This window comes from Chelonia mydas, chromosome 1 (genome assembly GCF_015237465.2).
Source record: "Chelonia mydas isolate rCheMyd1 chromosome 1, rCheMyd1.pri.v2, whole genome shotgun sequence".
Lineage (NCBI taxonomy): Eukaryota > Metazoa > Chordata > Testudines > Cheloniidae > Chelonia > Chelonia mydas.
In genome coordinates, this window is record NC_057849.1 from 1,121,508 (window position 1) to 1,134,216 (window position 12,709).

Below are 12,709 nucleotides of genomic sequence, written 5' to 3' on the forward strand. Positions count from 1 at the left end.
CAGAAACATAAATGATTAAAAATTAAAGGGAAAGGTTTTAAATAAGGATTTGACAAGGTTAGGAAAAAATGGAAAATCTGGCATGGGATTAGTTAACAAAAAGTCTAGGAATATAATTAATGCAAGTCACCAACAGGGTTATGGAAACAGGTCTTGCCAAAAAAGTGTATCCTTTAATGACTGTACACGTTTGATTGCCCAAGGGAACTGCACATGTACAATAGACTTCGATGTCTCTGAGGCATTTGATGTAGTCGGGGAAAACTTTCAGATAAAAACACTATCCAATATCAGTAGAGCAGACATAAAATAGACTAAAAACTGTCTAACTGACAGATCTCAGGAAGCAGCTGTCAATGGGGCGTTGCAGGGAATGGGGGTGATTCTAGTGCAGTTCTGCAGGGATGAGTTCTAGGCCCAATGCTATTCAATATTTTAATCAATGATATGGAAGCAAATAGAAAATCACTGTAGATAAAATAGCAGAGGACCCAAAATTGGCAGAATGGTTACAATGAGGCAGCCAGGGCAGACACAAATGTTTTAATACAGTCAAATGCAAAGTTATCACCTTGGAAAAGGGAACGCAGGCCCGACCTACACACTCGATCACTGTATTATGGAATTGAGGGACCCTGAAAAGGATTTAGGGGTCACTGTGGATAACCAACACATTGTAGTGGTGAGTTGGAGGAGGGGAAGGATTTTACCTCTGCATATGGAATTGGAGAAACCGAATGCATCCAGTTCCGGGGTCCACATTTCAAGATTTGAAAATTTGGAGAATGTGCAGAAAAGAGCCACAAAAAAGATTGGAGGCTGCAGAAAATGCAGGCCAGTGAGAGACTTAAAGAGCTTCATCTGTTTGGAAGTGGTGGGTTCCCCAAGTCCCCATGTCTTCAGATCCAGACCGGATGCTTTTTTGGAAGATCTGCTTGAGGGCCTGTCTACACTTAAAATGCTAGTGCGGCGCTGCCATAGCTCTTCAGTGAAGACACTACTTATCCGGCAGCATAGGTAATCCACCTCCCTGAGAGGCGGTAGCTAGGTTGACTTCATGGTGGGGTCTTCACCGGGGTTAGGTTGATATAGCTACATGTCTCAGGGGAGCGGATTTATTGGCTATTGCAAAAAAAAAATTAGAGTTTTAGGTTGCATTAACAGAATGGAAGTCACCGCAGATGATAATATTCCTCTACTCAGTGTTCGTTAGGCTTCAGCTGGAGTATTGTGTCTAGTTTTGGTCACCAATGTATAGGAAGGATCCAGAGGAATTGGAAAGGATCCAAAGGCGAGAGACAAAGATAATCAAAGGGGTGGAATGCAAGCCACACGAGCAAAGGCTGAAGGAACTGGATATGTTTAGTTTGGAAAAGGAGAGACTGAGCGGGGCCATGACAGAGGTCTTCAGATCTTTGAAAGGCTGCCATAACAAAAAAAGTTGGAGGAAAGTTGTTCTGTGTGGCCACAGAGGTGGGAAAAGAGTCAGTGGGTTCAGACTCCAGCAGAGCAGATTGAGATGAAATCTCAGGAAAAACTTCCTAACTGTAAAACCAGGAGGACAATGGAACAGACGTGGAAGCTCCTTTGCCAGAAGTTTTCCAAAGAAGGTGGGATACTCATCTGTCCTGGATGGTTTAGATGCAACAAATCCTGCATCTTGGCGGGGGGTTAGACTAGCTGACCCTCGCGGTCCCTTCTCACCCTGTGGCTCTATGATTCTATGATGTGAAATTGTACCGTAGACCAGGTCTTAGTCAAACACAAGTCTTTGGCCTCAATACAGGGGAAAGTGGGTGAAATGTAACACCTTGTATGATACAGGAGGTAATAGGGGATGATCTACTGGTGCCTTCTGACCATGAAGCCTATGAATCTATCGATAAATAAACTAGATCAAGCATTTATATTTACTCTGTCTCACCACTCACAAACAAGGGACCATTCAGTTACATTTCAGAGCAGCAGCCATGTTAGTCTGTATTCACAAAAAGAAAAGGAGTACTTGTGGCACCTTAGAGATGGTAATAGCTCACCTTACCTGATCACTCTCTTGTTACAGTCTGTATGGTAACACCCACTGTTTCATGTTCTCTGTGTATATAAATCTCCCCACTGTATTTTCCACTGAAATGCATTCGATGAAGTGAGCTGTAGCTCACGAAAGCTTTTGCTCAAATAAATTGGTTCGTCTTTAAGGTGCCACAAGTCCTCCTTTTCTTCCAGTTACATTGAAAGTCTGAACAGATAACACTGATGAAAGAAAATTTTATGGCTGCGCAGAGCGGAAAGGAACACAGTTTTACTCTCTAGCCCATCATGCCCATGTTGCCCTGGGTTTGTCGAGCAGGTGAGCTCCTCAGCAAGAGATGGTACCTGTGAATCCTGAGACGGAAGTGTCTTCCCTGGGAATCCCCCTCAGGCAGCCGTCTCCCACACCGCTCTCACCCCAGCATCTGCAGCAACATCCCACGCTGAGAGCTGACAGAGCGCTGTGCACCGTTTATAATAGAGCTCTGTGCAATCCCTGTGGGGTTTGTTCAGCCTCTAGAGGAGAAGCAGCATATGGAATGAAACAGGCTAGAGACTGGAGGCACTCTAGCCAATGTCTCTTTCCATGTCTGCATTTCTGTGTTATTTATCCAGCTTTGGGAGTAAACAGCAATGATGGGATCTTCCCAAACGGAGATGAGAACTCTTGGGCTCTGTGTTCAGGTAGAGAGGAATTGGCTGCTCTCCTTATCTGTGTATGTTTAAAAACTATAGTTCATTACTGTGACGTTGCACTCCATATGCTCTACGAAAATAGGCTTATGAATCTGAAAAGGACAGAGCTGGGATATGCTTTATGCAAAAGGTCTCTTGTAACATATCATTGGAAAATTTATAATGTGCTAAATTTCATTTTCCTATTCGTATGCATGTATCATTCTTATTTCTGACTTTAGAAATATAAGGTATAAACTTGTACTACTAACCTAGTCAGATTAAGTGGAGACCATTAAGAGTGCTTCAGAAACAATGAGTTGTAAATGGCTCGTTTACCTGCAAGCCTTCCTGTGTACTGTTAGGATATAGATATTCAGGCCTGTCTGTAAAGGCCTGTACTTTAAGAATTTAGGGGTATTCTTATCACTTGGCTAGTTCTAGAGGTATAAAAGAAAGAATCAAAATCACTGTCTGCTGGTGTAAGGGTCTTCTCTTACTGTGACAGTTTGAGGCCCTGTGCTTAGGCTAAGGCCTTTGGCTAAGCAGCAGAGGCAGCCATAACCCAAGAAGCGAACAGTCACATCCTCTCATTCCAAACTAGTCACATTGAAAGAAGGTGCTATTGGGCTGTTAGGAATACAATCCTGTCCTGAATACAATCCTGTCCTGATAATTCCTATCACCTCCAGAGAAAGGGAAGTGCCTAGAAAATGTAAAAGGAAACTTAGTTTGATAGCATCCTGTCTGGCAAGAACTCACTTATCAATAGCTGGGATGTGAAATCCTCACTTCTGTATTGTTTTGTCATTATAGTTCCCACTTTGCTATTGTTTGTCTGTATAATCTCTGTCTGGTTCTGTGATTGCTTCTGTCTGCTGTATAATTAATTTTGCTGGGTGTAATCTAATTAAGGTGGTGGGTTATAATTGGTTAGCTAATCATGTTACAATATTTTAGGATTGGTTAGTTAAATTTCAGTAGAATGATTGGTTAAGGTATAGCTAAGAATATTACTATATAAATTAGGGGCAAACAGGAAGTAAGTTGGGATTTGAAAATAAGGAAAAAGGAACTTGTATTTAAGCTTGCTGGAAGTTCACCCCAATAAACATCGAATTGTTTGCACCTTCGGACTTTGGGTATTGTTGCTCTCTGTTCATGCGAGAAGGACCAGGGAAGTGGGAGAGTGAAGGAATAAGCTCTCTAACATGTACATGTGGGCCAGCTGGTGGGTAATGAAGAATGAGGTCTCCCATGGACAAGTGACCATGTCACCTGATACTGAAATCCATCTTAAATCTTGTACTTTTGCATTTAGAAGGAGGGGTGGGGGCCAAGCACAGAGAAAAGACTCCCGCCTTGTGCCAAAGCTATAAAAGGGGGTGGAGCAGGACAAAGGGGGAGGCCAGTCATGAGAAAACTCCTGCTTACCACCTGAGATGTCTGCTGGAACTAACAAGGACTGTACCAGGGGAAAGGATTGGGCCCAGACTAGGAAGGAGTCTAGTCTGTGAAAGAAACTTATTGGAACATCTTTCAGGGTGAGATATTACCTGTAATCACTTTCTTAATGTATTAGGCTTAGACGTGAGTGTTTTGTTTTATTTTACTTTGTGACTTACTTTGTTCTGTCTGTTATTACTTGAAACCACTTAAATCCTACTTTTCATACTTAATAAAATCACTTTTGTTTATTAATAAGACCAGAGTAAGCAATTGGTACCTGGGGGAGGCAAACAGCTGTGCATATCTCTCTGTCAGTGATATAGAGGGCAGACATTTTATGAATTTACCGTGTATAAACTTTATACAGAGTAAAACAGATTAATTTGGGGATCAGGCTCTCAGAAAGGCTAAACACTGGGAAAGTCCCTGTTAACTGATAAGTCCCCTGGGCTGAGTGAATCTCAGTTTCTGTGGCATGGAGAGGGGCGTGGTCCAACCTCTGAGTCTGTGCTGGAGCTGAACTGGAGTGTCTGGCTCAGTAAGACAAGAGTGGTGGAGCGCCCGTTCTGGCAGGAGGGTTGTCATCAGTGGTACCCCAGTGCATCAAGTGACAGTCTCAAGGGGGTCTCTATTTAATTAGGCACCTGAAAACTCTAGGTTTTGGGCAGATAACCTAGCAATTAGCTGACGAGAGCACTGTATCTAATTCCTGTTTAAAAAAGAAAAATAAATAAATATTAGACCAACTTAGCTCTGATACCAACATCTTTCTTACATCAAGTCACTTAAGGGACACTGGTGAGTTTTAAAATTTGAATGTATATTCTTACTTTGTTACTAACTCAGGAGAGAGAGCGAGAGAGACCCCATCAGGACTCCTGGGTTCTATTTCAGCTGTGGGAGAGGAGAGGGGTCTAATAGCATACAGCAGAGGGTGATAAATCTGCATTCTATATAAGAACATCAGAATGGCCATCTGGGTAAGAGCAACGGTCCATCTCTCCCAGTAGCCTGTCTTCTAACAGTGGCCAATGCCAGGTGCTTCAGAGGGAATGGTAGAAGAATCATAGAAGATTAGAGTTTGAAGGGACCTCAGGAGGTTATCCAGTCCTATCCTCTGCTCAAAGCAGGACCAACCCCAACTAAATCATTCCAGCCAGGACCTTGTCAAGCTGGACCTTAAAAACCTCTAAGGATGGAGATTCCACCACCTCCCTAGGTAACCCATTCCAGTTCTTCACCACCCTGCTAGTGAAATAGTGTTTCCTAATATCCAACCTAGACCTCCCCCACTGCAACTTTAGACCTCTGCGCCTTGTTCTCTCACCTGCCACCTTTGAGAACCTAGCCTAGCTCCATCCTCTTTGGACCCCTCCTTCAGATATTTGAAAGCTGCTATCAAATCCCCCCTCACTCTTCTCTTCTGCAGACTAAACAATCCCAGTTCCCTCAGCCTCTCCTCATAAGTCCTGTGTCCCAGCCCCCTAATCATTTCCGTTGCCCTCTGCTGGACTCTCTCCAATTTGTCCACATCCCTTCTGTAGTGGGGGGACCCCAACTGGATGCAATACTCCAGATCTGGCTTCACCAGTGCTGAATAGAGGGGAATAATCACTTCCCTCGATCTGCTCGCAATGCTCCCACTAATTCAGCCCAAGAGGCTGCTAGTCTTCTTGGCAACAAGAGCAGACTGCGGACTCATCTCCAGCTTCTCATCCCCTATAATCGCCAGGTCCTTCTCTGCAGAACTGCCGCCTAGCCAGTCGGTCCCCAGCCTGCAGCAGTGCCTGGGATAAATGCCAAGATTCCTATACCATGGACAACATTAACATCTACATTGACTTGATAGTACTTGGGTTCCAAACATTTGCCAGAGCTTGTATGGATAAAGTAGCTATATTCTTTAGCTCTTGGCAAGATCACATGAGACATACAGGAACCAAGCTGCAAGAGCAGATCCAATCCACTAGTGTTCTAACCAAGTTTTACCTTGAGTTTGTAAAGAGATTCAATCATGTTATTGAACATAACTTTGATGAACCATTTCTGTTATACACGGATACAGCTTCTAACCCAATACTGGCTGTAGTAAGACTGAACCAAGGATGGGGAGCTCTTGGGATGCAGTCAGCAATGTTTGTGTCATCCCTTCCTGCATCAATTTTGCATTGGGGGAATGACATTATCTAAAGGAACTGTGACCGTATAGATCATTGGTGCAACCAAGGTCATATAGTTGCACCAAATCTTGTACAAGTAACGTGTCTATGAAATGGTTCTAGTTTGCTGATTGTGATTATGCTCTTTGTATGTGTGTAGCATTTTTATATTTAAAGTTACGAATATTGGTTATTTACTTGTATTTCAATATGTTCGATTCTAAGTAGCACGAGTGAAGCATTTGGCTAACTGATTGAGAAGGGACTATTCAGGTTAAGTGCCCAATCAAGAAACACTTAACTGACAATGGACCTTAGAAGACTCCAATCCACATCTGAGGAGACTTCCTGGGAACGTTCAAGGTATCACGTGAGCAATGGCTGCTCTACCTGTAAAGAACTGAGCTATGCATGGACATGTGACTTGCCATTGTGACTCCAAACACCATCTTGCTGCTGTGATTTTCCATAGTAAGAACAAAGGGGTGTCCTTGCACATGGCAGAGGATATAAAAAGCCCTGGAAACCCCTCCATTTGGTCTTCAATCCTGCTTCTAACCTCTGGAGGGACTTTGCTACAAGTTCTGAAGCTCTGAATAAAGGACTGAATGACCCATCCAAATTTGTGGATATACTCCAGCAACTTGACTTTAGCCAGCAGTTTATTCCATCACTGCTTTAAGCCTAAACCAAGAACTTTGCAATTGTTGTATATATTTGATTCTATTTAATCAATTTTAACTCTCATCTATATTTCTTTCTTTTTATGAATAAACCTTTAGATTTTAGTTTATCAAAGGATTGGCAACAGTGTGATTTGTGGGTAAGATCTGAGTTATATATTGACGTGGGTCTGGGGCTAGGTCCTTTGGGATCAGGAGAACCTTTAATTGAGGACACTGATTTTCATAACCATTTGTTCCTATAAGGAGTGCTATTGGCGGTGATACAAGGGAACTGGTGCATCTGAGGGAATTGCTTGTATGACTTCTGGTTAGCCAGTGGGGTGAATCCGAAGACCTCTCTGTTTGGCTGGTTTGGTGCCTTAGTAGTGAAGGAACCCAAGCCTTGGGCTGTGACTGCCCTGCTCTAAGCAATTTCTCCTGCGCTGATACTCTCAGTGTGTCCAAGAACACCCCTTGTTACAGGGGGTGAGGGCTCTGGCTGAGGGTGTGGAGTCTGAGGTAGGGCTGTGGATGACGGGCTTTGTGTTTCAGGCTGTCCGGGGCTGTGGTGGCGAGAGCGAGGACTCCCCTCAGCCCTCTCTTGCTACAGCAGCTTGGGGCTGGGTGAGAGGCACTGGGCAGGGGCGGGGCCAGGCTGGGATGGGACAGGGGAGGGGCACCTCTCCCCAGCAGTGTGGCCCTCGATAGCTTGCTGTGCAACTTAGAAGGAACGTAGTGGGTGACCCCTAGATTTTGTCTTATGTAAAGGAGAAAAATAACATTTCCTTATTCAACTTTTCCACACCAGTCATGATTTTATAGACCTCTCTCATATCCCCACTTAGCCGTGCCTTTTCCAAGCTGAAAAGTCCCAGTCTTTATAATTTCTCATACGGAAGCCGTTCCATACCCCTAACCATTTTTGTTGTCCTTCTCTGTACCTTTTCCAAAATATATTTTTTTCAGATGTGTCAACCACAGCTGCATGCAGTATTCAAGATGTGGGTGTACTATGGATTTATATAGAGGCAATATGATATTTTCTGTCTTATTATCTATCCCTTTAATGATTGCCAACACTCTGTTCACACTTCTGACTGTTGCTGCACATTGAGTGGATGTTTTCAGAGAACTATCTACAGTGACTCCAAAATCTCTTTCTTGAGTGGTAACAAGAAGGGAAATTTAACACTAACTTAACTCTAAATCTTAAATCTAAATTAGGAAATCTAAAGGCGCCTTACAAAACTAATAATAGTAATAAAAAAATATACCCCAAACTTGTTCAACAATACTTTAAAGAAGTCCCAAAAGAAAGGATGGGGGTAGGATGCTTATCTTCCCTCGATGGCCAATGTGTATTAGCAGTTTGAGAGGTAAACCCCCTGGTGGGACCTACTGAACAGAGGGGCAAATACTGCTCAGAGGCAGCTCAAGGGGGGGTGTCAAGGTTCCTTCCCCACTCTGGACTCTAGGGTACAGATGTAGGGACGCACATGGAAGACCCCCTGAGTTTATTTCTACCAGCTTAGGTTAAAACTTCAACAAGGCACAAAGTCTTTGCCCTTGGATTAGGTAAAACGCTGCCGCCACCAAGTGTTTTAGACAATGAACAGGGAAAGGACCACTTGGAGTTCCTATTTCCCCAAAATACCCCCCCCCCCAAGCCCTTACACCCCCTTTCCTGGGCAGGCTTTAGAATAAAGAAGATGTGCACAAACCAGCCTTGGATTTTTAAGACCCAAAAAACCCAATCAGATTCTTAAAATTCAGAACTTTATTAGAAGAACAACAACAACAAAAAAAAGATAAGAGAACAACTCTGTAAGATCAGAAGGGAAGATAATCTTACAGGCAGTCAGATTCAAATCATAGAGAATCCCTCTGGGCCCAACCGTAAGTTCCAAAAAGACACAAAAACAGGAATACGCATTTCCTCCAGCACAGCGAATTTACAAGCCAAAAAAATAAATAAAAAAAAGAAAACCTAATGCATTTTCTAGCTAGATTACTGAATAACTTTACAGGAGTTCGAGAGCTTGCATTTTTGATCTGTTCCCAGCAGAGGTATCACAGAGACAGAAATAGGCTATTTCCCCCCTCCAGATTTGAAAGTATCTTGTCCCCTCTGTGGTGCTGTTGACTTGAACTGGGACTGTATAGAACATGGTTGCAACCAGGGTCCTGTAGTGGCACCAAATCTTGTATAAAGGGGGTGAAATCAGGTGTCTAAGACAAGGTTAGGATTATGCTGTCTGTTTGCATGTATCATTTTTGTATTTAAAGATAAAAGTATTGGCTCTATAATGCCTGTATTCCAAACTTACTCTATGCTTCTGGGTGACACCCCAGACAAGTTGGTGTCAGCTCTGCCTAGCCTGCTGGATGGCCCATTAAGGACCATCAGCGACACAACTGACCCACTGAGAGAAGGCAGACATGCCTGGTGACTCAACAAGGTATGCAGGGACCTGCCTTTGGACAGAACTCTGAGGTGTTTCCAGGTCATGGGATGGGCAACTTGTCTTTGGGACAAAGAAAGAGAGACACACATGGCAAGAGAATGTAAAGACCTGCTGCAGCTCCTCCATCTTGTCTTCAGTCCTGCTTCAGACCTCTGGAGGGACTTTGCTACAAACCGAAGCTTTGAACCAAGGACTGAATGACCCATCCCAGCTGGGGATGTTCTCCAGAGACTTGATTTGAACCTGCAGCTTATTCCATCACTGCTACAAGCCTGAACCAAGAACTTTGCCGTTACTGTATGTCATTGATTCCATTGAACCAATTCTAACTCTCATCTATATTTCTTTCCTTTTATGAAGAAACTTTTAGATTTTAGATTCGAAAGGATTGGCAACATCATGATTTATGGGTAAGATCTGATTTGTATATTGACCTGGGTCTGGGGCTTGGTCCTTTGGGATCGAGAGAACCTTTTTCCTTTTACTGGGGTATTGGTTTTCATAACCATTTGTCCCCATAACGAATGGCACTGGTGGTGATACTGGGAAACTGGAGTGTCTAAGGAAATGGCTTGTGTGACTTGTGGTTAGCCAGTGGGGTAAAACCAAAGTCTTCTCTGTCTGGCTTTTTTGGTTTGCCTTGATGTGCATAGAAACCCCAGCCTTGGGCTGTAACTGCCCTGCTTGAAGCAATTTGTCCTGAATGGGCACTCTCAGTTGGGTCCCACCAGAACCAGCATCGTTACATCCTCATTGGTCATTTTGGGTCAGGTGCCAGCGAGGTTAGCTTAGCTTCTTAACCCTTTACAGGTGAAAGGATTTTGCCTCTGGCCAGGAGGGATTTTATAGCACTGTATACAGAAAGGTGGTTACCCTTCCCTTTATATTTATGACAGGGCAATCCGGGGGAGCTGAGGGGACTACCAAAGGGGGTAACTGGAACCCTACAAGTTCTGAGCTAACCATGTTAATCAATTCCACGGCCACCACAAGTGTGGGTCATTGGGCCCAATGCAATTGCCTAATCAATACTCAAAAAAAAAAAAAAACCCAACCAAAAAAAAACCTCAACTCCTCAGAAGAGTCTGCAAACCCAGCTAATTCCCCTTTTTGTTCCACAAATATTGTTTTACATCATCCCTGCACATATGCAGGAATTGTTCCTGAGTAACCAAATCACATATTCCTTCAAAGCTTGTAATGCCATTTCCCCTCACCCACTTATCTAACAAGTCTGTCATTTCATTTACATACGCCACATTACTCAATCCAGATCCCCTCTTAAGACTCCTGAATTTAACCCTGTATGTTTCAGGTGTAACGTGAAACTGTTTCAAAACCAGTTCCTTAAATTTACCATAGTTTGAAACATCATCAATAGGCATCTTATTGAATATGTCCAGAGCTCTGCCAGTCAATTTTCCTATCAATGTGGTCATCTTTGGATCTTTGGGGATTGCATGGAGGGTGCACAGTCTCTCAAAGGTGATGAAATATTTGGCAGTATCGCTGGATTCATCATACTGTGGACATAGTTGCTCCCATTTGTGGATTTTGGGGGAAGTGGAGCCAGCAACTGGAGGGTTTTGTCTCTTCCACTCCATAAGAGCCAGTTCATGCTTCTGGGCCTCAATCTGGGCCTGTATTTCTCTCTCTCTTAACTCCAGGGCTCTTTTGTCACTGGCTGCCTCTGCTTCCATTGCCCTTTTGTGGGCAGCTTCCTCCTTGGCTGCGTCTGCATAAGTTTCCATTTGTTTTAATTCCATCTGTCTTTTATGTTCATTTTCTTTCTCAACCATTTGCAGCCTGTGCAGTTCTAGCTTTTTCTGAGCCTTGCTCTCACTCATGTTGCTGATTTTCCTGCCTATATTCCCTTCCCACAAATAAGCAAACAGAAAATAACAAACCAGTAACTGCGTTGTCTGTTCTCCAGCCACCACACCCAAAACACACTTAAAATCACTACCAGTATCTCAAAGCAATCAGCTGTGCACAGATCCTGCTCGACTACGTGACTGTGATGGGTTGGATCACAGAAAACCCCTGGGGAACTGCCAACTGATATTTTGGGACTATCTCTAAGCCATTTTCCCTGCCAGCTTGGGACTCCAGAACCTTGCCTGCTTGAGCCAGACACATTAGCTTGTTACAAACCCAGACCCAGGTCTGAACAATGTCCCCCAAAAGGCTGCAGGCTTAACTGAAAACAGCTTAAGAAATGTTCCTGTCTCCAACGCTCAGGTGCCCAGCTCCCAATGGGGTCCAAACCCCAACTAAATCCTTTTTACCTTGTATAAACCTTACCCTGTATAAAGCTTATACAGGGTAAACTCATAAATTGTTCGCCCTCAATAACACTGATAGAGAAATATGCACAGCTGTTCCCCCCTCCCCTCCCCCGCAGGTATTAATACATACTCTGGGTTAATTAAAAAGTAAAAAGTGATTTTATTAAATACAAGAAGTAGGATTTAAGTGGTTCCAAGTAATAACAAACAGAACAAAGTGAATCACCAACAAAATAAAACAAAACATGCAAGTCTAAACCTAATACAGTAAGAAAGTGATTACAGATGAAAATCTCCCCCTCAGAGATGTTCCAGTAAGTTTTTTTTACAGACTAGTCTCCTTCTAGTCTAGGTCCAGCAGTCACTCACACCCTGATGGTTACTGTCCTTTGTTCCAGTTTCTTTCAGGTATCCTTTGGGGGTGGAGAGGCTATCTCTTGAGCCAGCTGAAGACAAAATGGAGGAGTTTCCCAGGGGCTTAAATAGACTTTCTCTTGTGGGTGGAGACCCCTCCCTCCCCCTGTGTAGAATCCCAGCTCCAAGATGGAGTTTTGGAGTCACATGGGCAAGTCACATGCCCATGCATGACTCAGAACTTACAGGTAGCAGCCATGGTTCACATGCTATCTTGAAAGTCCTCAGGTAGACTTCGTATGTGGATTGGAGTATTCCAAGATCCATTGTCCGTTAAGTGTTTCTTGATTGGGCACTTAACTTTCACATTCCTTTCTAAAAAATCAGCCCAAAAATGATATGTGCACACAAATAGGATGAATGTATTCAGTAGATCATAACCTTTGCAGAGAAATGATACATGGCATATGTAGCTGTCATAACTATAAAGGGAAGGGTAACCACCTTTCTGTATACAGTGCTATAAAATCCCTCCTGGTTAGAGGCAAAATCCTTTCACCTGTAAAGGGTTAAGAAGCTAAGGTAACCTCACTGGCACCTGAACCAAAATGACTAATGAGGGG